At 38.4% G+C, this 24497-nt stretch overlaps 1 protein-coding gene across 2 annotated transcripts in view; it reads left to right on the top strand.

Annotated features, from left to right (window-relative positions):
• Positions 1 to 24497, top strand: part of LOC129578493 (uncharacterized) — a 132651-nt gene that overhangs the window by 39421 nt on the left and 68733 nt on the right. For both annotated transcript variants that reach the window (XM_055467186.1, XM_055467185.1), the window contains exon 2: positions 5219 to 5371. The gene's annotated coding sequence lies outside the window, so the exon portion shown is untranslated. The remainder of the gene's footprint in view (positions 1 to 5218; positions 5372 to 24497) is intronic.

Below are 24497 nucleotides of genomic sequence, written 5' to 3'. Positions count from 1 at the left end.
ATAATAAATTAGAAAAAAGAGAAACGAGAACATACAACTAGAAAACATGCGAGCAAAAAAAAAATAAATTCGACGAGAATGGTACGAAAAGGAGAGGAAGAGAGAGAGAGAGAGAGAGAGAGAGAGAGAGAGAACGAGGAAAGAAGAGAGTTCGCCGAGGAAAAATTAATTTAAATTATTCGTTGTGGACGTATTTGTGGATTCGATTCCGAATCGATGCGATTGAAGAGAAAGTCAAACACAGTCATCAATTTGCTGGGATTGCATCGGAATCAACGGCAGCCGCATACACATTTACAATTGATTTTACACAAGAATTTAATGGAAAAACTGTCCAAACAAAATGTGTAACGTACAAAATGAGTTGAAACTGGTGAACGTCAGATTTTGTAATCGTTAGATGTCAGTGTGTCGTTGTGACGTTTGATCTTCGTTTGTGTATATATGTGCTCCGACTCTCGCTCTCGATTCAAACCACATCGATTGTGGTGTCATGTTGAAATGAAACGAAACAAAAAAACAAGTACGAATGAAGTGCACTTCAGCTGATTGAGGCAGGGATTGAAGAAAATGAGCAAAATATGTATAAAGAGAGCTGCATCGAATCAGTACCGTTCAATTCCGTCGTCGATGCTGTCGTTTATTGTCATTGGCCTTGTATTTGTATGTGAGTTTGGAATTCATTCCATTTGGATTATATGTGCAAAGCGCACCTACAGTAGGAGCTTTTGCCGTGTGCATGACACTGTCCACTGAATGCCAAATGAAAGAGTTGATCGTACATGAGCTTGTGTCGATGTCATTAGGATCACGATGTGCGTGCGTTTACCGTCTTTAGCATAAATTTTAATCCCCAACCTGGATTTCAGTTCTCAAATATCTCAATTCCGGTGATGTAATCGACATTGTCGATTTTTGTTTTTGTTGGTTGGTTTCACTTTTTTCCTACCACGTCACATTATATACACTACAGAATATTTTCAATTCTATTTCAAGTTCGCATCGTGAGTTTGTGCATCAACTTGGTTGAATTCTTTTTATTTTATTTTTTCTGTATGCGCTGGCATGGTTTTTACATTTATTGTCTTGTCACAGTTTCTGTCATCATACTTGACATTACATAATTATGCAGAATGTGTGTACAACATGTGTGTGTGTGTGTGAGTATGTGTGTATGTGTCTTCCAATCATTTTTGCGAACACATGAGAAATGCTCACGTTTCAACCATCCGTGAATGGTTACGAATGCGTTTGGGTCCCTCAAGAAGCAGCGTACACACATTGCAAAGCGCCCGAGAAAGTGACGTGCAAAAGATGGAAAAATAACGAACACACATAAAATCATTATCCATCTGCTATTATCAGTAGCATGTTGAAAGCCAGCAATATGAATTAAATTGCACACAAACTCGTCGTCGCACCATGATGAAATGATGTACGACAGTAAGTCGGATCGCTATCGAAAAAGCTCGTTCATTCGTGACTCGTTTCCTCGCTTGCTCGCCCGCTCGCCCGCTTGTTTGCTACATATGTGGCAAATGATTGGGAAAATAAAACGGAAGAAACAAAAAAAAATAGATGCGAACAAAAGACACATCGTTTTGTGATGAACTCTATTAACATCACTCCTAAGTTCATCAGCATCACATGTGCACATGTACTGTGTATGTACGCTGTGAAGTGAAGAAATTAAAAAGAAGAAGAGAGAAGCGTCAAAGTAATGGGAAAATGTATGGCAGTAGCAACATCAACAGAAACAACAACAAACAACAAGTTATCGAAACAAATTGTGTACGTCCGATTGCGTTTGTTATTTGCGATCAACTAGACTCGCTCTTCATATATATTACTTTCAGTTAAATTCCACATCCACACACACGCACATGGTATTTTTCTTCTTTTTGTTCAGAAACATTCTGATTCTATCCAGTCTGTCGGTGCCTTTTTGGATGGGTCGTCGTACATGCAATGCGAGCATACCAAGCATATTTCCACAAAATCAGTATCATTACCCGAAAAAAAATCAAGGGAAAGATAGATAGAGAAAGCGAGAGAGAGAAAGAGAGAGCGAGAAAAAATGTGGCAAAGAAAACAAAAGTCAAATGAGCACGAACACATTCCACTTACGGACTGTAATATCGTATTTGATCTGACTGAAATGGCCAAATGCTTTTCTTGTCTGCCTTTTCATACACATAAATGCACACAGACACACACAGGATACGCGCAAAAATTCATTAACGAAGCAACAAGAATGAAGACGATGCCCGTGACAAGGTATTTAAGCACGGCAGAGAAGCGAAAAATGAAAATCAACAAGAGCAACAATGACGACGGAGACACGATGAAACCATTCATTTGTTATGGGGACGAATTGCGTCGCAGTTCACCATTCAATGTTCATATTACATACGTACATATATACGTGCAAATATTCTTTACTGATTTCCGTTTCCGATATGAGATGGGTCTGACTCTTTTTACCATTCAAAATTGTGTTGATCGACTCTGATAGCGTTTGTGTCTGTGTGTGTGTGTGTGTGTTGTGCACATTTTTACATTGAGCTTTGATCGTTTTCTTCTCGCATTATTCGAATCAATGAGCACAAGTCATTTGGGGTTTGAAATTATTTCATCAATCGCTCTTCCATCCAATACGTACTCGTCTATTGATTTATCGTCGACAGCAACATGATACTCGCTCAAAGTGAGAGACAATGTAGCGTGCGCGCTGAAAACAGAAGAGAAAAAAAAATACACACCAAAGCGAAAGCATGAACTGAGTGCACAGCATTGAGCGCATTACAAAAGATTCTTGTTCGTGATTATTACAGACAATAAACCCATATTCGACAATTCAAAATCATAACACTCTGTTATGTTACGCATTATTAACACAGCCAATTATTATTATTGCATTTTCATTGTTTTCTCTTGGCTCCTCTGGCAGCTCCCACTGTGTTGCAGACATTTGTGTAAGAACAATTTGAAACACGCTGTTCTACTCGGCTGCACTTGGACACCATCAAACAGCGATCGAGTTTGAAAATTGTTTGACAGTCACCTTAAGAATGGGATGATGAAAAAAAAACCGTACCACTCAAAGCAAGACTTTCAATTTGTGCACAAAAGAAACGAAAAACAACAAGGGGAAAAAGACACTTGACGAACGAAGTCGCATGTGAATGGCTTCATTCCGTGTCACCAAATTTACTCACCACAGTACGGTTCACTCCCTCATAAAAGATATCAATCACACGAGAGAAAAGGAACAGGGAAGAGAAAAAGCATCACGATTATTCATTAAATATTCACGAGTCATATGAGTTAAATCACTCTTCCCAACACTGCCAAACGAATATAGCTGTAATGAATCATTTCTGGAATATACGAGAGAAAAAAAGATCAAAAATACATTACCATTTTTCTCCTAATTATTTTCCATTGTATGAGATATGATTATCGACGTGTTTTAACTGACAATTGTGTTAAAGTCCATTTTTACACAACTGTTTATTCACGCGAATGCCATTTCCAAGGTAATGAAAGATTCGGCTGTGTATCTGTGTCTCTCTCTCTCTCTCTCTCTCTCGCTGTTTGTGTGTGCATGGCTGCTCTTCTATTTACATTGAAAGTCCATTTCGAAATGAAATAATAATTGATTTAATGACTTTTTAATCATACGCGTTACACGCATTTTACGTAATGACCATGCCATCCTCATATAATGTATTACGATTCGGTGTTCGCCAATCGAAAACAATGAAAATGTGTAACGGATGCAAACGGGAGAAAGTACCGTATTTCGTTGCCCTTTCTACTTGATTTACGCGATAACACAACACAAAATGCGAAGCGAGCGCAAAAGAGAGCGCAAATGAAAAGAGTGAAAATACAAATTAAATATTAATTTTTTGATCCATGTTTATATTTTTTTAACAAGTTTCCAATTGTTGCTGTATGCGTTGTTCAATGGCACAACAACATGGCAACATCAGTACAAACGCAAATATTGCAGGTAAAACATGTAAATGAGAATCAGGAGCCAGAACGGGTGTGGGAAAAAAACAAAAAATCGTGCTTATACACACATACACACACACACGCGCGCCAAATGAAGTAACAAATAATAAAAACACTTGTTTAATTCATTCCCTTGGATATAATGCATTATTATAATTCAGCATTTGCAAAATTGCTATTTGGTTCGTTCAACTCCGCGCCGCTCTGTTCATCTCCTGAAACCCGGTATAATCTCGTCATTTTTCGTGTTGACGCCACGACTCAATCGTTTTCCCGACATGTTAATTTTTTCCACACGTAAAAATTCCGCCCGTTAGGGTGCAATGCGAATGAATGTTGATTTGATTTTTTTTTTGTTTCTACTCATTTGCTTAATAAATCCAATGAAAAAGTTCGTTGTTTCTTCCGGTTTGGCCGAAACTTCGAATTGTTGCGAAAATTAATTGAAAGACACATCTAATTTGCAATTTTACGGCGAACATTTGATTTGAATATAATTACGGTGGCGTGTTTTCCAACAAATTTCCAATGCATATGCCACTGGCATGATTTCGTGCCATCCTATTGTCCATTTTATTTATTCAATGAAATATTTGTGCCCGATGTTTTTAATTAGCTTAATTCAAAATTTAATTTATCGACAATTGTTCATTTTGTGGTGAAACAAACAAATGTACACGGCGGCACTTGTGCTCGTGCCAAAACATGCGCCACTACTAGTGGAGCCGTGGACAGTGTTTGTGTCTGTGTGTGTTTGGCGGGATGAGATGAAAGAATGAACAAAAAAATCCAGTTGAAAATTATAATTGTAGAAAATAATGAGTTAGTGGAAGTGGATGAAAACCATAATAATGTATTACATAATCACTAAATCGGTTTGTGAAACAGTGCTCGTCGTTCTTGTTTGCCGACGATCACAATTCCGATTTCATTATCAACTTTATATCGTTGTGAATTCACACGCAAAAGAATGCGGCCAAGAAAGAGAGAGATAGAAAAACATAATGAGACTTTCCTGTCGCTCGCGCACAACATCGTCGTCGTCGACGAGCAAACTTTTCCATTCCAATTGAAATATTTTCTCCTCGTTTTTCCCGTTTTTTTTCCTTTCATTTTTCTTGTTGTTGCTTCCTTCAAAACAAATGGCACTATCAAACTATAAACTATTTTATTTTCTTCTTATTTCTCTTTGCAGATATCTGTTTCAATAATTTTAATCGCTTATTGAACACATAGACGACACACAAATACAGACACAAGCAATTGGCATTTGTGTGTTCAGGAGGCATCCATTGGCCGTGTGCCGTCTCTCTCTTCATTACACCCAGCGCAGCGCTCTGCAAATGAGGTAAATCACTGTACCTTCTTTTTTCTACATATACGTATATATATGACGGTTAAATCTTTTCGATTCGAATGAACAAACAGCAACACAAGAAGAAAAAAACCCATAGAAACGAGGCAAAAAAAAACGAACAGAAAATTTGTTGTGAATGAAAGAGAGAGGAGAATTCTCTGCGTCCGATTTTCGCTGTGGACATTTATTTTTCTTCATATTTTTGTCGTTCGTCTTCGTTTTTAATTGTTTTAATAAGAATTATTGCTATAATATGAAAAGTTTTCGCTGATTACGACTACGGCAACACAACATACTATAATTGAACAACGCGAATAAGAAACGGATGCGACGAAAAAGTGAAAAGAGAAGAGAAAAAAAAATCAGACAGAGAAATAGCGCCAAAACGATGGGAATAGGAGATGAAGAAGAATAAAAAAAACAAACGAGATGCGAGGAAATACGTAAGAAATTAAAAGAAAAATCTCAAATGAACACAAAACATGAACGATGAAGATACACACAAGCAAAGCGTGAGGGCGGAAGAAGGGGAATGGGAAAAGAGAAAAAGAACCTTGCTATCGAAAGCATGAAGCTGAGCAGCGATACATAATAATAGGGAATAGAAGATAAACGAAATGAGAAATGGCACAGTGAATTTCTTGCGCTTTTTGAAGTCATTCCATCTCTCCTCCTCTACTCGTGCGTCGTGCGCGCTCTTTTTTTCTCTCAGTGGTTGTTATCGTCAATTTAATTTCATCTTGTGTGCACTACTGTTGTTTTCGTTTAATTTCTTTCTTTCATCGTTCTAGCGCCTGATTCGCTGTGAGAATGTTTTAATTCATACTTTTTACTGCTTTGATTTTCATACAATCGCATGGTTATTTTTTTTCGACATAACTTTGTGTACACCATTGCAATCTTATTCATATAATTCCGTTTGTGTATGCTTTTTTATTCTGGCGTGCTTCCGTCAGTTTTTTTATTCTCGCCTTTCTGGTAAGTATACGCGCACTTGTGTGTATTTGAAAGTGGCGGTGAATGAGCATGCAATTGAATAATTGAGAATTAAATGCAACGCAATGTTGAGAACATAGCTAAATAGTGTCCCCAATCCATGGGGTAAACTGGTATATCATGTGTACAGAACGGCAAAGGTGCTAATTGGGATTAGTTGCGACACACTCAAGGTAATTGACATTGCGTGTGTCATTCTCACACACATTTCTTATCGGCTGCGAAGGAACTTCAAATGTCCTCGTTTTCCCTCCCATCGATGCCAGCCGCAATAGATTGACCGTACACAGTTCTCCCCATTACTTTTTGAGCACCTGATTCATTTCGGAAGGCGTAGCTGCTTGAAAACATCTAAATGACTTTTGTAATTCAAGTGTTGTAATACGAGTATAAAACACAATTATACATGTTGTTAGTTAAGTCTTTTGCAAAGTAAGCAAATTCATTGCTCCAAAAGTGGCATTGTTACTGTCAAAGTTTTCAACATATATTTAAAAGCGACAGAAAGAATAAAAGCCATTCAATGTTACAACTAAACTGCCCATGTATTTATAGCAAAGCAATTTCCAATTGGACAAATATAATTGTGAATTAGCAGACAGAAAGAGATCGTTGAAAGTGTCGCTATTATATTCTATTGGCGCATTATAATTTTTTTCTGTTTCTTTCTTCTTTCGGTGGATTTGTTTGGAATTGATGGTGCGCATTCTTTTTACCCCATGGTGAATGCAAAACAACATTGTCGTAGACACCAAGACCATAAGATATTTAATTCTATTTAGAAAGTTTATAGCCAGCCATGACGGAAGCTTGGCATACGAACCAGAACTATTTTTATGGCGCTGCAGATTCGATCTGATGTATTCAAGAAAAAGAAGTGAGTGAAAAATTAAAGAAGAAATACGAGATATACCAGGAACCGAAAGAGATTGTGAACAATGTCGACGATGAACAAAAAGAATGGCAAAAAATCAAGACACAAATGAAAAACAGATGAACAAGAGAAATACGCAGCGAAAAGAGACAGAGAGAGAGAGAGAAAGAAAGAAAGAAAGAAAGGAAGAAAAAAAATATTGCGAAATGAACGACGCGGCGATGGTAACAGCGGCAACAACCAGAACCAACGATGATGATTATGATGATGATAATAATAATAATACTTTCTTTATGGCTAGAATTGTACTTCTCTTTCCGTTATTATAACTATGTAAAGTGGTAGAATATTATTTTTAATGAGAAAATTAAATCTTCTCCTTGAGCGATATAATCTCTTCGAGCATAAGGAATAAAATAAGCGAATGTATCTGCTTAATGTATGGATGAAAAAAACAATTCAACAAACGAATAAATATGAAGTGAAAACGACAACGCACCCTCCCTCGCTTGCTTTTCTGCTCTCTTGCAGTCGGTCGCCCCTTAGATCATCCGCCTTTCGGTGGCGAAAAAAAAACCAGCGTACAATTGTTTGAGAGCCGGCAAATGTTGAGCGGTACAATGCCCTGTGTTCACCCAATGAGTGAACGAAAAGCGTCAAGAGAACGTCTCGTGCGTATCAAGTGAAAGAGTTGAGCGCGCGTGCAATGTTGCGCGCATCGACTGTGTACTGAAAACGGAGTCGCCCGCAAACGAGATTAATCGGAAAATATGTTGGTAAAAGGGAAATTATATGCAATCTTTCCACCATTATTATTATTTCGCATTTTATTTATTATTGGCACTACTTTAACATTGCAAAGTTGTTGCTGCTACTCTGTTTTTCTGTTCTGCCCTTTCTTCTTATTCTTCTTTGTGCAACCGTTCATATCGGTTCGTTTGCCTGCCGATCTGCCGTTCCAAGAATGAATGGATCGGCTGTGTCTGTTCTTCGACAATTAAAATCTTAATGCAAAAAAAACAGAGTTGTGACGCAGAAGAAGCACAGGAAATCGTATAATAATCCATTTGAAAAGTTTGCTCGTTCCTGAAAGCTTCCAGCTGATTGTATTGAAAAGTTTGATAAAACATCTCGGATCTATCTCCCATGCTCTCCCACCCAATTCCATACACCTTTCCAATTCGAGTCTCATTCTCTTGCCCTGAATCAAAATTGGGATGCATTGAACTGCATCGGAAACAGCTCAATCAATCGATGCGCTGAAATCTTAGCACAGATAAATTGTATATATTAAATAAATGTTTCAGCGAATAAAATCATTGCGCCGCTATTGCACTTTTCAAACTTCCTTGTTATTCATCAATTTTTATTAAATAAAGTAGAAAACTTTGCCGTATTTCTACTTTTCAAATTGGCACACGCTTTTAGCGTCTATTTTGCTTAAACTTCTTCTTCTTATTTATTTAATTTTTTTAAAAACCTTTTCATTGACTGCTTCGACTGCAGCCACTTCGCTACTTCTTCTTCTTCTTCCGATATCCGGAAATTATCGCAAATTTTCCCACTGAACTTTCGATTCTCTTCGGCTACGTAGATCATTAAACGATTTTCAAATAAGTGTTATAAATGATTAGTTTAAAATTGCGCTCAATTTCAAGCACTTTCTCTTTACTTCAAATTTTATACTTCGTTCGTTCGTCTGTTGCCCTTAACTCGATCGCTTTTTTTTATCATTTAATTAGTTAAAGAGCGAAAATATTTTCTTTGCAAAATAAATAGGAAAAGGCAGAATAAGAGGAGTTGGCGAGATAGAAAGAAAATAGAACGCAGACACATTCACGAGCAAAAAAAAGAAGGCATCGTCGAAATGGCTGAGTAAGAGATACAAGCGTCTCTCGTGCTGTAAACGTTGCCTATGTTATGAGAGCATGCGCGCGCGCGCGCAAGTGTGTGTAGTGTGAATGAGAAAAGAGCAGAAGGAACAAAAGGAAAATACGCTCAAAACTTACTTCATTAAACTTGAAATTGGACTGATTTCGATTTAATAAAGTGGTTTTTCTTCTTTAATCGAAACTGTAGTCGGACCGCTTCGTCTCCCTTCTTTTTTGACCCCTCTCCACCAACTTTGCAGAAGAAGAAAAAATAAATGAACGCCAAACGAAAGAGAAAAGTGGCGAGAAAATGGAGTTAAAAACAACGAAAAGATGAACACACCAACCACGTGGTTGGAGATCATTGGGCACGGCAGTAAAAGAGCAAAATAAAATTCATGATGGTCAAACGAGCGAATTATTTGCGATGCACAACGCGTACAGGCGTTTGCCAGATGGCCTTCTGCCGTTTCGCAAACAACAGTACTAGTGCTGAAGTGTCGAAGGGATTGAGTTTATCGCTTTATCGTCGTCGACGTTGAAGCTGCCGACGTCGCCATTCTTACTGAGCCACTAAATGCTCGACTGTTATAAATTGGTCGTTTCGAAACGTCGAGATTACCGTCGTAGGTATCTTAAAATTGCATTTAAAAGATCGTTATTGATTGTATTACATTACGAAAGTCGATTCGACTGGCCCGTTTCGATTATGACCTTTTTTTCATTTGTTACAACATTCATTTCGGTCGCAACAGCAGTAGTCTGGCTTTCTCTCCTCCTCACCCTCTTTCACTCTCTCACTCTCTGGCGCTGTCATTCTCTCGCTCTGTGCTGTCGAAAGCTTGAAGCTTGCAACAAACATTTTATTTGTATTTCGGGTTACATGCCAAACATATTTCTAACACGACGGGGTGCCAATGTCCGCATCGTAAATACTTCTTTTTATATCTGGTGTGAATGCGAGAGCACGCGTGCGCTTGTGTGCTCACGCGCGCACGCGCGCTTACACTGTGGCCACACTCATCCAAAGTGCCAACGATCCAAAAGAAAACAATGCGGTTGCAAATGCACGAGACGACGTCATTAATCTATTTGCTCGAAGATTCAATTTAGTCTTGCAACCATTTATCTCTCGTTGCTGCTGCGCAGCGTATATGTATAAACACACACATTTTTTCCCTACTTCTCCCGTCGTCTCTGTCTCGGTTTTTGCCCATTGTGCACAAACTGTGCACAGCTAATCCGTCCATAGATTATCGCTTTGTGTTTAAAATAATGGACAAATTCGAAATGACAACAAACAAAAACAGCAAGCAAAAATGAGCCACATCAATGAAATTTATTGTTTTGCTTGCATTACGTTGACACTGACTGAATGGCTAAACTGCATGCATCTGGTTGAACGAACAGTTTCGAATTTCGTTGCAACATGAACAGGACCAGCGCTTTAGCAGTAGCAGTAGCAGCCAGCATTAACTGCATCAACCGTATTCCATTTTGCTGTTGTTTTGAATGTGCCAAACAGAGGGAAACGACAACAATGGCAATTGTTATCAATTAGCTAATCGAAAAAATTGCGAAAGTATAACGCAAATCGTACTTCTGCTCTAAATATTTTTTTTGTGATGAAATGTGCAAAGAAAATGCAATAGAATATAAAATGCGAACCATACAATGGTACACACAAAATACACGAAGACACCAACAAGCAACAGCTTTTTGATGATGAAATTCAAAATCTACAAAAGGAATTGGCGTAAGACACACTCATACACAAGGGTGAGTTTTTCTTCCCAACTTCGATTGTTGTGGTAAGTGCATACCACAGTTCGAAAAGTATAAAGGCGTTGCTGCAGCAGCAGACATCAATTTTTTACAATATTCTACGAAAATTCGTTCGAATTCAAAAAGTCACGAAATCCACATTTACTCGCCCAAATAACAGATCGGTTGGTGTTCAACAGCAGCAACAGAAACCGACCCAAAGCGCAGTGAAGAGTATCTACGACAAAACCATTTTATTTCATCGTAGCCACAAAAATGAATTTTTATTCATGCAATTTTATCATGAAAAACATAAGCACACATCACATACATTTGAATCGTGCGCTGCTGCTGATCCGTTCAACCAATTGAGTGCAGACGATTATTCGTATGTGCGATGGTTTGTTATTATATAGAGGAAAAAATTTATTTGGTTCGGCGTTTCTTCTATTCATTTTCTTTCTTTTGCTCTTCTCATGTGTGCGCGTGTTCGTGTATATGGATGTGAGTTCATTTGTTTGCACACTTTTGTGCTTGGATTCATGCTTTTCTTCTTTTTTTTTATTCTTCGCGTTTTGTTGTTGTTGGCAGAATCCCAACTAAACGCGCGAAAGCTGAACGAGAATATTAAATTTTGGATGCATAACGAACAAAGCGAAATCTCTGAATATATCAAGTGTATGGCCACAAAATTTGATTATCAGAGGAATGAGATTAGACTTCTGGTGCTCGAACTGAGAAAAAGAAACGGGACGCTGTTCAAACATGAATCAAATGCGAGCTAGCTAGCAAGCAGGAAAGAAAAACGTTAAACGCATGAGAAGAGGAAAGCGAATGAGAGATGGAATGAACAACAACAAAAATGGATTTTACGTTATGAATCTCGAGCATAAATAGTCGCCTGTCGATGTTTTCAAGTAATGCTTCGACTCTGTTGTTCGGTATTGCTTCCTTTCCGCTCAATTTAAACGGACGCAGAGCACTGGGAAAAAGAAAGCGGCGAAAAAAATCAAAAATCGCACAAAAAGTAGCAAACCAAAAAAACTGACAACAACAGAAAAAAAATCGAGCGAAAAAGACACATATAATGAATTAATGGCTGAATGGTGGCGGCAAGCTGTCGTTTGTGTAATGTGTAATGACACTGAGCGCGCGCGCGCGTCTCTTTCCCGCTGCCATTCAATCTCTCTCTCTCTCACTCTGTCTCATGGAAAAAATATAAATGAACACAAAGAAGTGGCGTTTCATCAAGCCATGTATGCATGACGCATTTTTCCGTTTTCGACGACCCTTTTTTCGCCTCAAATTCTCGTTCTGTGTGTTCAATACATTAAAAACGATTGAGTTTCATTTAGTGCGTCAAATGGAATGAACACCTTCGGCCAGCCGCTCTCATACACACAAATAAAAGGTTTGTTGCCATCGAAAGGCACGTTTGCAATTGGATATCATTATTAGAAACGGATCACACCGAAAGTTTCAACGTGAATACAACGTTTGTCGGTATGGCAATTTCAGTGTCTAATCGAGATTTGACTTTGATTGTTGCCATTGTGTGCTCTCGAATTCAGTCGCACAAGCAGCACATTGGAAATGACGCGATGAATGATGAATATTATTCCACAATAAAAATCCGATTTTCAAAATATCTTACGTGCGTTGAGCGACACCAACGATTCCAAAGCATCGATTTGGATTTAGACAGATTATTTGCGCGCATTCGTTGCTACCATCTTTTGACATTGCCAATGAAAATTTTCTATAAACGGCCAAAGTGATTGCACAACATATCAATTACATCACTAATAAGTTTTCCCTCAATTCCATTTCCAATTTCAAGTCTTATTCAAGTGAGCACAATGCGCTGCTTCAGCAGCTTGATGAAATAAATGCGAAACGAACATTTTGCGGGAGGCGACAGGGAGAAAGAGAGTTCAGGAGAATGACAGTGGGATGAGAATAAGTGCGAGTGTGACGTACAAGGAATGCTGAATTTTGAACCAAGGCAAAGAAGTCTCTTTTGCTAGCAGCCCAAACGACCAGCAATAACATGAAAGTGGGCAAATAGAAGAGAGAAGAGAAAAGATGAAGAAGAAATACATAAACTCACACAGAATCCAATCCAAATGAAAATATGAAATGAAAAAAAAAGAAAAATAGCAAGAAAGACTTTGTTTTGTCGATGTTTCTGTATTGAGGTGAACTGGCGAAATGAAATTGAGAAGATAAAAGGGAATTTATTTGTGAATCGCGTTTCATTTAACTTTTCTTTCTTTTTCGCTTGGCACAAAGAAACATTACTGTTCACTGGATGCTAGCAACCAGATCCAATTAATGTATGGACTGGATTCGAGAAGGCATTCTGTTCGTTGGCTTGACTGTGCTATGTGTTTGGGTATCAACCGTGCCACTGAACTGAGCTGATTGTTTATTCGTCCTTATTTTCGGTGATGTTGTTGTTGTTGCTAATGCTGCTGCTGCTGCTGCTTCTGCTGGTGGTGGTGGTTTTTTTTATTCTTCGATTTTGACATCGTGTTACTTGGTTCAGTTGTGATGTTATATGTGCTATGCTTTGCCGCCATTGCTACAATGTGCAGCTCTCCTTTATTGCTTATTTCATTTCTATAAAACGTTTGTATGGCGTTAAAATGTTAAAGGCGTATGTGTTGCTGTGCGTGTGGAATGGCAACATGTGTCGTTATATTCACTTGAGTAATTTTACTTAACCAAAACCGAGCCAAAGCCGTAATCTGGATATCTCAATCTTCGCATGCTGTCGCCGTGATAACAGCATCAAAATGTTATTGATACATGTCAGCACTCTTCCATTGCTGCTCACCCAGTGCGAAACGCCATGGCATGCCAGTCGAGTTTCGTTGTATGCTTCTATTCACTTTTCCGTTTAGACAAAATGGAATAAAGAGCAAATTGGGAGCCGATTTTGGCACACAAGGGGGGGAGCACAAGTTCAAGTGAGGTGCGTTGATTCCAATTGACGATTTCATCCCACTTAATCGTATTTGTTTAGGTTTTTCGCAATTAGTTTCATAATTGAAATCGTCTACTTATTTATTTTTCTTTTCAACGAGTTTCGATGTATTCAGATTCGTTATGTGTTTGTCAATTTCTTTTCGCCTCAATGGAAACCGATTTGCTGAGGTTTTTCTTCTTCTTTTCGGTAAAAACCGAAAATGCTACCCCGAATTGAGTGACTTAATCTCGTTTTATTGTCAAGCATTTAGTATTTATGCAAACTATTTAGCGAATTTTGCCGAATCTGGGATTCCATCAGGGCCATTTGATGATTGCCATGAAAACGATTCTAATAAAAGTCATAAATTTTTTGCGGCGATGCGTGTCTGATTTTGATGGGAAATTACAATAGCGATGATGACATGGAGGCGAAAAAGAGAGAGAGCGACAAAGGGAAAGGTCCACAAAAACTGGGCATATGTTCAAACGAGTTAAAGAAGAAACATATTTCGTTTGGCTCTGCAATGCATTCATTATGCGAGCCCACAACAGTATCAGTCCGCTAAAGCATCGTCATAGTGGTGGCTCGGCGTTAGAGAGGAATGCGACATAAAAAGTTCTGGCCAAAATCAGCGCGCTCAACGACCATAGAATACAAGCGCACGAAAGGCAAAAACAAAGCAGCAGCAGCAGCCACAGTAACATCAACCAAGAATGTCCTCTCTCCATCTCGCTCTCTCTATCTATCTCTCTTTCACAAGCTGAAACATCCACTATCTCACCCCAGCATTTTTTCATATTGATTTCGAGTATTAACTATATTACATAGAACAGACAATGTGTCTCCTTTCTTTTATTATTATTACGAACATCGAGAGATGGAGAGATGGCGAGCAAGAGAGTGAGACAGAGTAGCAAAGATCATCGAACAAGTGATTGGGGAATGGGCCAAAAGCTTAAAATATTATGCATACACATCGCCGCCACTGAAATACTCCGAACGGACTGCCATGCAGACGCATAAAACATGAAACGACATCATGTATGTCGTACAATTTACAAAACATGTGTCGCTTTCTTCATTTGCTCTCCCTCTCACCCCACCAACTGTTTCTCGCTCCATTCGTTTTAGTTGTTGGAGTTTGTGTGTTTCCAGTTTCAGACTTTGAGAGATTCGGTTTCGTTTCTCTGTTTCAATACACACACACACACACATATACACACAAACACAGCAACACATTGGCACTAGCAACCCACACTAGCACACGCTAATCTAGCTAAATGATATATACGCACATCGCACACATTTTGCAAGAAACAACAGAAAATTGTAATCAGCGAACAGTGACTTTGATATATTCCATACGGACGCTGCTGATGGTTGAGCGTGAGGCGTAAGGGGTGAAGCGATGAAATTTATTGTGGCATATAAACATATCGTTCATATCATTAGTTTATGTAATAACATACTAACGGTCGTCTCCCTCTCTGACAGCCTTTCTTTCGGCTCATATGCTATCAAATAGTTCAATATAAGTAGCATAGCACCTTAAATTTGAGGGCTGCAAAGGCGCCTTTGAATCAACAACAAGCCATGGCACACATACACAAGCACACACTCACGCTTTGCGATGAAATTATAAACTCGAAACCAAGACGCTCGCTTCTCCCGTTGGAAAACGGAAAGGCAAAAACAATGAGCGCGAATGAGGAGGAGAGAGACAGTGAGAGAAGCTGCGTGAACATACACTTCAACTGGTGCACTCACAACAATCCATTCAATTGTATTCTATTATGTTGTAAATTGTTGTTAACTCCAACTAATTTTATCCCTCTTTTATTTCAACTTGATCTCCAAGTTAATTCCGCTATTATACAGTATTCGGCTAATTCCATGCATCAAACTAAACACCCATCTGCGTTGCCACAAACACCCGATCCGGACGCTTGTTTGTGCGCTCAGGTAGAAACTGGGAAGGCATTCGATGTGTGTTTTATCTTGTTTTTTCTCTTTGGATTTTTCCATTACTCGCTTTTATTGGTAATATTGTGTTGTAATTATATCGAAATGAAATGCACATTCCAGGTTGTCTGCATATTAATCCGTATCAATAAACTGAAGTAGGCATTTCGAAAACGTGAGAAATAAGGGTTGATTTTTTTCTTTGTCTCTCTCTTCCTCTCCCTTTCTGTCGGTGTGCAAACATTCAAAATGTCACTCTCAATCCGAAATGTTAATTCGGTTGGAGCGACAAGGTTTAGCACTGTGTATGTTCCATCCATTTGAATTTATATTCGCCACACAAGACATACTTATACATACGAGGCACGGGCACAGGCACAGGCACAGGCACAGGCACAGGCACAGGCACAGGCCCAGGCACAGGCACAGGCACAAGGGGCAAATATACACAAACACTGTCACTCACACACATGCACACCGTTTATGAATACAAACCGAAAATGGAACAATATCAAATAAACGACCAGAATAACATCGGATAATGCACAACAAAGAAGCCGTTTTCTCAGCCAGCACCACAGAGCCATGTGCACAGATGAAACGAAAGTTTTGTGTGCTCGTTATAATATAATCAAACGAACCAACAACCCTGAAAGCATATAATGGATCTTAACAGATAATTTAATCGCTCGACAAGATGATTCCATTCGTTTATGGATAAATTCGTAACAATGCGTCTGATGTATGGATGAGGGAATGTGCTCACTCTGCCCCAGTCTTTGGACAGAGGAGCAAAAGAGAAATGAACCGGCATGTCTCGTTCGTTCACTCTCCGCGCGCGCATTCAATCACTGGCTGGCTGAATCGTTTTGACTTCTCTCTTCCACTATGCACCCATGGAAGAAAAATGTAAATAGAAAAAAAGGAAGAAAAACGTAAAAACAATTTTCATTTATTGATTATCGTGGCAGTCATCTTTGATGGCGAGCGTACATCAACAATAACAACAATAACGAACGCAACCAGCTGAATGGACGAAACGGAAGGACGACAGTGTTTGAGTTTGTGTAAGAACAATTTTCCAATTATCTAAATCGACGAAACGAACGAACGAATTGTGTATGTGTCTGAGCACTTGTCCGCTATAACGTTTATTTGGCAAAAATGAAGAGTCACCGCCATTCGACTCAGTCAGCTTTTCAGCCAATGGCAAACTTAGCGAGAACAAAAACCCATCATCAAACAGCAACAGCAACAACAACAACAACAACAACAATAATAATAGTATTACCGTTGACTGATATTGTCATCCGAACGTTCGATAGAATTACAATGGGTCAAATGAAGCGACTGAGTGAAATATTTTTTTTATGTTGTTAGTTTACAGTTGTGTTGTTTAACGATATTAATGAATAAATGGCGATGGATTTTCGCATACGCTTTCATTTATGTCGCGCGCGCTTTCTCTGCGCCGAAATGAGACGAACTAAGCGAGACAATCGCATGATAGTAGTGTGACAGCGTGACATGGTGTGTCCCAACTTCAATTCCATTACTTCTGTCGAAGTGGATTCTGTCCCATGCATTTTCGTATAGTTTGCAACATTTTGGCATTGGCACATCGGTCGTGATCTAATGAGCGCACAATATCAAAAACTTACTCAAAGTATCTACATTTCAACTTTGCTACGTATATCTTTCGGTCGGAAAATGGCATTGCCATTGCTTCACCAAATAAAAATTCAGATTGATTTCCATTTCCATTTTACGATTGTGTTTTATTTTTCTTTGTAATTTGTTTAAGCTTTGGTGTGTTCGTTCACCATTTTTACATGATAAGCGACGACACACACACAGAGAGAGACGAGGGAGTGATTGGGAACGTAAGGAGCGTAAAAGTTTTGCGAACGTTTCTGTTTTCGAATCAAAATGAAGAATTTTTTCCCTATTGATATTATGTATTGTTGGCTAAATTCACTGTTTTCACCTAATTGTGGACGAAAATGAAAATGAGCGTATGCACTGAATGTGGCCCCACAATGTCACATTCTTCGGCTTCATTGTGTAATCAGAAAGTTGTTTTTTTTTCTCGATTGCTAGCTTCTCTCGATCTTGTTGTGGGCATGTAAACAAACGTTCAACTTAATATAAACATTTGCCGCTCACGTTTGGCGTTCGGTCTATTTTTTCTTCTCATGCTGCCATATTTTCCACCAAACCAATCGATTTAATCATGTTTATTTATTTCTTACAATTTTCCTTACAAATCGACAGAATGTAAATATTTCCATGCGGCCCAATAATTTTTATCTTTGCCACTTCCTACAATCTCTCTTTTTCTTTATTGTTTTTGTTTGCAGCAGTGTTGTCGTGGTGGTTGCTGCTTTTTTTTTAATTTGTGTTTTCGGTTTGTTTCGTTGGTCGTGACGGCGAGGGGCGAATAAATTACACAAAGTAAATAAATTTTTTCCAACAGTTTCACGCTCATCGGCCACCAAAAGCAAGTGACTTTGAAAAGATGCGACCATAAGAGTTAGATCGTGTCTGTTTGGTGCTGAAGGAAGCGCACGCGTTCATTGGACTTTTCACATTCAGTATTTTTTTCTTGCTTTTCCCTTTTCTCTCTGTTTATTCGCATTCTTTTCGAACGGGCGCACATTTTTCAATCAATTAATTTTATCACTGACTTATATCAATGGAATGCAAACGGAGGAAAAACATAGATGTTCGGCTATTAATGCTGGAATACATATATATGTATGTGTATACATTATACATTTTTTTATTCTGGTCCAAAAACTTTGCTCTGAAATTACAATATTTTCTCGGAAAATTGATTTTCTAACATCATTGAAATCGCCCTTCAAGTAAATGGCATTAACGCGTTACGCAGCTATTTCAAATGAAAATACGGAAATGCAGGCGGAACGGAAATTGGGCCAACGCATACCATGGAAAATTAAGAACACAAACTCGTTTTTCGATTGAATAACGAAGATGACGATAACTATGACAACTAAGACCAAGACCAAGACCAAAACGACAACAACCACGACGACGAAAACGACATAACTGCGAATATAAAGATGTACAAAAATTACGCCCAGTTGTTGGTCCAACGATTGATTTGTTTGCAAACAGTTAACTTCAAGCAGAACACATTATTCGGCCCCAGAACAATATTTAATAACGACGGCATTTATGATCCATTCTCGCATGTTATAATTTAATTTTGGGCAACGTAACGACAGCAACGATCCGAGATTGAGAATGAGTATAATACCCACCGCAATAATATACCAAGGGCGAAACTATCAATTCACATACATACATACATACATAAATAAATAAACACTGAATGAGTACAGGGGGGACGACAATAAAATGCCAACTTATATTCGATTTTGCAAACATGCACCAGTCACTTTCCAACCGAACCAAAATAAATAAATAAATAATAGCAATAATCCAATAAATACTGAGCTTTTTACTATACTTATATGGTATTGGCATGGCCATAAGTGCGTCTTGCAGTAAGCTCATGCGGAAAAATAAAAATCGAAAAAGAAAGAAAAAACGTTCGATCGTAACCAAACAACGCAACCGAAGAAGCAAAAAGTTGAAAAGAGGAGAGAGAAAGAAAAAAGTGTTCTGACCAAAACGGCATAAAAAAGGCGAGATAAAGAGAGAGAAAGAGAAAGATCCGCAACCACTGGTGTACAATGTGCATAGAAAATAGTGTTCATAACTTTTTGAATATGTTCGAAATGGATATACGAAGGCGTACGGTTACCAAATTCACGTTTTATGCACGTTGGTCCAGTTACCGCAGCAACGGTTCCACATCCAAAGATTGTTTTGGGTAACAATTTTTAGTGCATGCGTGTTTTCTTACCTCCTACTCCAATTTTTTTTTGGTATATGCGTGTGGTGGTAGTTCTTTGGATGTCGGGTATGATTGGATGCAAAATCATAACTTGTGACTATATAAAACGGTCTCACATACATATATATATATATATATATATATTATGTTCGTACGTCGTTTTGTTGCTGTTGTCGCTGCCACCACCACCACCGCTGCTGCTGCCAGTTTGTGTTCCTTTTTTTCTGAAACCCAATCGTTTAACGGCACCAAATATATTATAACAGTCAGTTAGTGTGTATGCAAACAGGAAGGATAACAAAAGAAATGGGTAAAAATTATGGCTGTTGTCGCTACTATTGCCGTTGATTCTTGATTTCTTTCCTTTTTGTTAATATTTTTTTTTGTCAAATTGAAGTCAATTGACCAAACAGTTATTGATTTATGATGCATGACAAATAAAATAAATGGTCGGTTGAATGATTTATTGCGACGACGTTTTTGTGTTGCGTTTGCTCGCTTGCTTTTTATGTGTGCTGTAGTCGTGCTATTTTCCCCCCGGTTCTGTTTGTGTTTGTGCCGCATGTTTGTTTCAAACCAATTCATTTGTAAGCAAATTCTGTCTTGTGCAAATATAATGTATGAATGTGAGTTGCAAACTGATGGATGCTTCCAAAATGTGAGCGAATACATGGTTTTTTTTACGAAGAGAGTGAGGCGAATAAATGTTTGGGGCATATTCTTCTTTTTTTCTTCTTCTCCGTTGCGTTTATTGTTCGAAGTTGGTTTAGTACATTTCAATTCAATTCAATCGTTGACATATTGTGTGTATATATTTTGCACAAAATGATAAACGTCGCCACAGTTGTATGGTTTTGCGATAATTCTCATGGCAATTCGGATGGTAATTTTATTATTTGTCGTTTTATTTTAATTAATTCAGTTGAAAATTAATAATCTCTGAGCGTATTAAAAAGCCTCAATTGGTTAAAATGGTCATCGAGAGCGATAGAGAGAGAGAGAGAGAGAGAGCGGAATAATTAAATTTTAGCGCCTGACCACTACATACAATGCTTGATGATTTAAATGGTGTTGGCCATTTTAGTTGAACGTCAATGTACTAATGAAAAATACGCTTCTAACCACTTGTACTTCGATTGAATTTACTCCCGATAATCGTTTTGATCGTGTCCAAAGTGCAATTTATTTGACTTTTGGAAGTTCATATACAAGAAAAATGGTGACCCAACGGAATGCGAGCAGCGAAATACAGGAGAGAGAGGGAGAGAGAGGGAGAGAGAGAGAGAACAGAGTGTGTAGTGAGCTGGAACATTAAAAAAATACAAACTGTGCAAAAGAGCCATATATAAACTTGTATTTATAAACAGCGAGCGAACCATTTGGAAGCGCAGAAAAGTACAGCACTTTTGTTGATTTATTGAATCGCCAAATTCGTGCTTCGAATTTCAGCATCGACGAACTATACACCATCAGCAAATTCGATAATTTTCAATTTTCCGTTGACTTGTTTCACAATAGCAGCAGCAGCAGCATCAGCAGGCACTCGGTAGCAGAGTTTTGCCTTGTCGTACAAAGAATCGACATTAGTTTGTTTTTGGCTGTCGATGTTCGGCGACCACCACTGTTTCGCATTAGCTTGGTCAAAATCGGGATCAATTATTCGCAACTTGCATCCTCTTCGTTGGCGACGCATATCATATACTTATTTTGTTACAGAGGTTCCAATGGATGGCCAGATAGTGTGTATGTGTAAAAATGGTATGGTGTGTACGCAAAACAAATCGCAGAATGCGAGACGATAACGACATACAAGAGCCAGTAATGCTGGTGATTCAGTGTGTCCATTGTGTGTATGCGTGTATGTGGCAACATACGCAGAACAACAGCACAAAGACCAATTAAACGAGAGTGAAAATGCTCTCAGTATAGATATATGAGTGTGGGGCTGGGTTTGGGAGGTTTGTCGTATTTGGTGTATACGTTGCGTTTCAGTGGTCCTGGATTTGCTTCCGAAGCTATCACGATCATAATAACATAATAAATAACTTTAACTGTTTCATGTACAGTTTTGCAATGGCAGCGGTACTCATATCGTTCGTATGCGAATTCCTTTTGGCTGGTATTGTTGTTCAAAGACGAAAATTTCGCGTCTTATTTTCGGTGGTGGCAGCGATTTTTACACAATTTTTTCTTCTTCTTCTTTTCGTCATCTCCGTTTTCTCCTTCTTTTTTTTCCATTGGCCGTTTGTTTTGCTTTGCTTTATCGTCGTCTTAGATCGTATATCGCTTTCAAGAAACATAATAAATCAATTTTATTTATATAAACCTTATTTTCAAAATATCCGTTCGTTGTGTATATTACTTACAGTTCCAATTTCAAATTGAACTGAATGTGTGTTTTATGCTCTCCATTTTGTTGATTTATATGAGACGTTTTGTACAATGGAAATATATATTAGGTTACACTTAAAAGTCTAAAACAACCGACGACAAAACTTGAGACACATACACAATAGAACGAACGATTGAACGGACGCGAGCAAAGCGAACGTTCGCGCAAACCAAAGACATAGTCGAGAGCTAAAGTAGGGAACAAACTCATCAGCGGTGCTATGATATTAAGCTTCCGATAGCACACGCACGATACACATCTACGAAAGTAGCTCGATGGCGAACAAACGACCCACCGACCTGAATGGAAGAAAGTACCAAGTTACCGTACGGTGTTTTGTCTGAACAGTGCATTGTTTGCACGAATATTGTTTGCCGTGGAATTCGATTCGGAGACAAGTGCCCGTTTTTTGTGTGCTTCGTGTTGTATTCTTTGAATTCATCTCATATTGATGACCTATTCTTCATTGCATTTTACAAACCGATCGATATCCATAGCCCACATAGAGAGAGAGAGAGAGAGAGAGAGAGAGAGAGAGAGTAGACGGGGGCACACACACACAAAGTATATTCTGCGTTTCATTTTTCCACGATTCTTTCACTTGAGTTCATGCACGCGCCGCACGATTCAATGCACCACCACTGTCATACCACTGGTGCGACAGAAGTGGAATTGACAAAAAGCAAAATAAGATTCTACACTAAACTTAGTTTCGAGTACAAGGCACATAAAGCACACATACACACACACAACGACAACAAACAATTTGAACAAGCATTCTAAACAGTGAAACTGGCAGACAATGGAATGAATATAATCGGGTATTGGTGCATCGCAACACATCGATAAAGGATAACAAACAAACAAACAACAATGCAACGTGCCCGCACGAAGACATCGAACAAACAGAATAATAAGGCGAACGAACAATAGCATCGATACACTTCATAAAACTCCTCTCTCTCTAACACTCTCACACACTCCCACTTTCTGCTTACCGTCCGCGTAACGTAATCAAATCGAAAATATACAGAAAAAAATCGAACCAACGAATGAACGAAAAGAAAAACGAAATCACTGAATCATATCACCTTTTCAATCAATTTTTCTATTTATTTATACAAAATTCTTTCTGCGAAGCGGAATTTTTCCGTGCACTCTTCAGTCGCTTGCCAAACAGAAGTTATTCCTTTTTTTGTGTATGTATCTGCTTATTGAGAAGTTGTTCCTTTTGTTATTCATCCTTTTGTTTTGCCTATATAATACAAACCGGTATTGATCATTGAACGCTTCGTGCGTTGACGTGTTACATTAACCTGTCGAGCACAATGCAAATATTGGCGATGCGAATTGGGACAAATTAACATCACACAAAACAAATAACAGTCGTCCTATCAGATTTCTCTCGATGATACCTATCGAACAGTATATAAGAGTCCACATTGAAATCATTTCGCATCGAATAAGTTTGATTGGAGCCAAAACGACAAAGATCTAAGAAAATGTCCGCTTATTTAAATATTCTTGTCAATGTTAATGCAATTATTTTTTTTCTGGTTTCAATAGAAGTTTAACAATGCCGGATATTGTCGACTTTCATGTACTTTGTTTATGTACAATAGCAACAAAATCGAGAGAACAAAAGCAGGAGAAAAAAAATGATAGAAGCAAAATCGGCGATCGTTCGCGTACTCTGTATTTGTTACAAGTGGATTTGGTTCTTCTTATCATTTTATTTGATTTTTTTCGTTTCGTTTCGTCTCATTTCATTTTGTTCATGTTCAAAATCGAATTTTTTGAGTATGCATCCTTGAATTCATGCATTTTCGAATGGATTGAAATTCGGGCGCACGCCAAAGCAGACCACAGAATCGAAGCCAAAAACCATTCGACAAGAAGAATAAAACCGACAAGGCTTAGGAAGTTTTACACACTGATGTACGATATGCAACACACAAACACTTCCGCACATTGCCCCGCTCTATGAGTATACGTATCCTAAGCGCGTTTGTTCAAAACGAACGCTATAAAATATGTGTAGTGGAGCAATAAATTGTGAAATTACATTTCTATAATTGAATTTCGACTTCATGTATGTGTACGTACGTACATGTATATGTGCGATATGAATTTCGATGGTATGTGTGTTTTGTATGTCTTGCGTTGTTCTACATGGTAGAAAAAAAAACATTGAAGCCGAACGAGCACCAAATCGCATATGCGTATTTGTTGCTTTCGACAATTTCGGAAACCTTATCCCTATTATAGTTTTTAAAGAGCAGCATATGCCAACAAAAAGATGAATAGCAAAAATTGATGAAAAACAACGTCGAACGATTTAAGAGAGCGAAAGAGAGAGAGAGAGAGAGAGAGAGAGAGAGAGAGAGAGAGAGAGAGA

Source organism: Sitodiplosis mosellana, unplaced genomic scaffold (genome assembly GCF_009176505.1).
Source record: "Sitodiplosis mosellana isolate CC-2019 unplaced genomic scaffold, AAFC_SMos_1.0 Smas_scaffold_6226, whole genome shotgun sequence".
NCBI lineage: Eukaryota > Metazoa > Arthropoda > Insecta > Diptera > Cecidomyiidae > Sitodiplosis > Sitodiplosis mosellana.
Note: the sequence above shows the minus strand (reverse complement) of the source record. Positions and strands in the feature narration are given on the sequence as shown.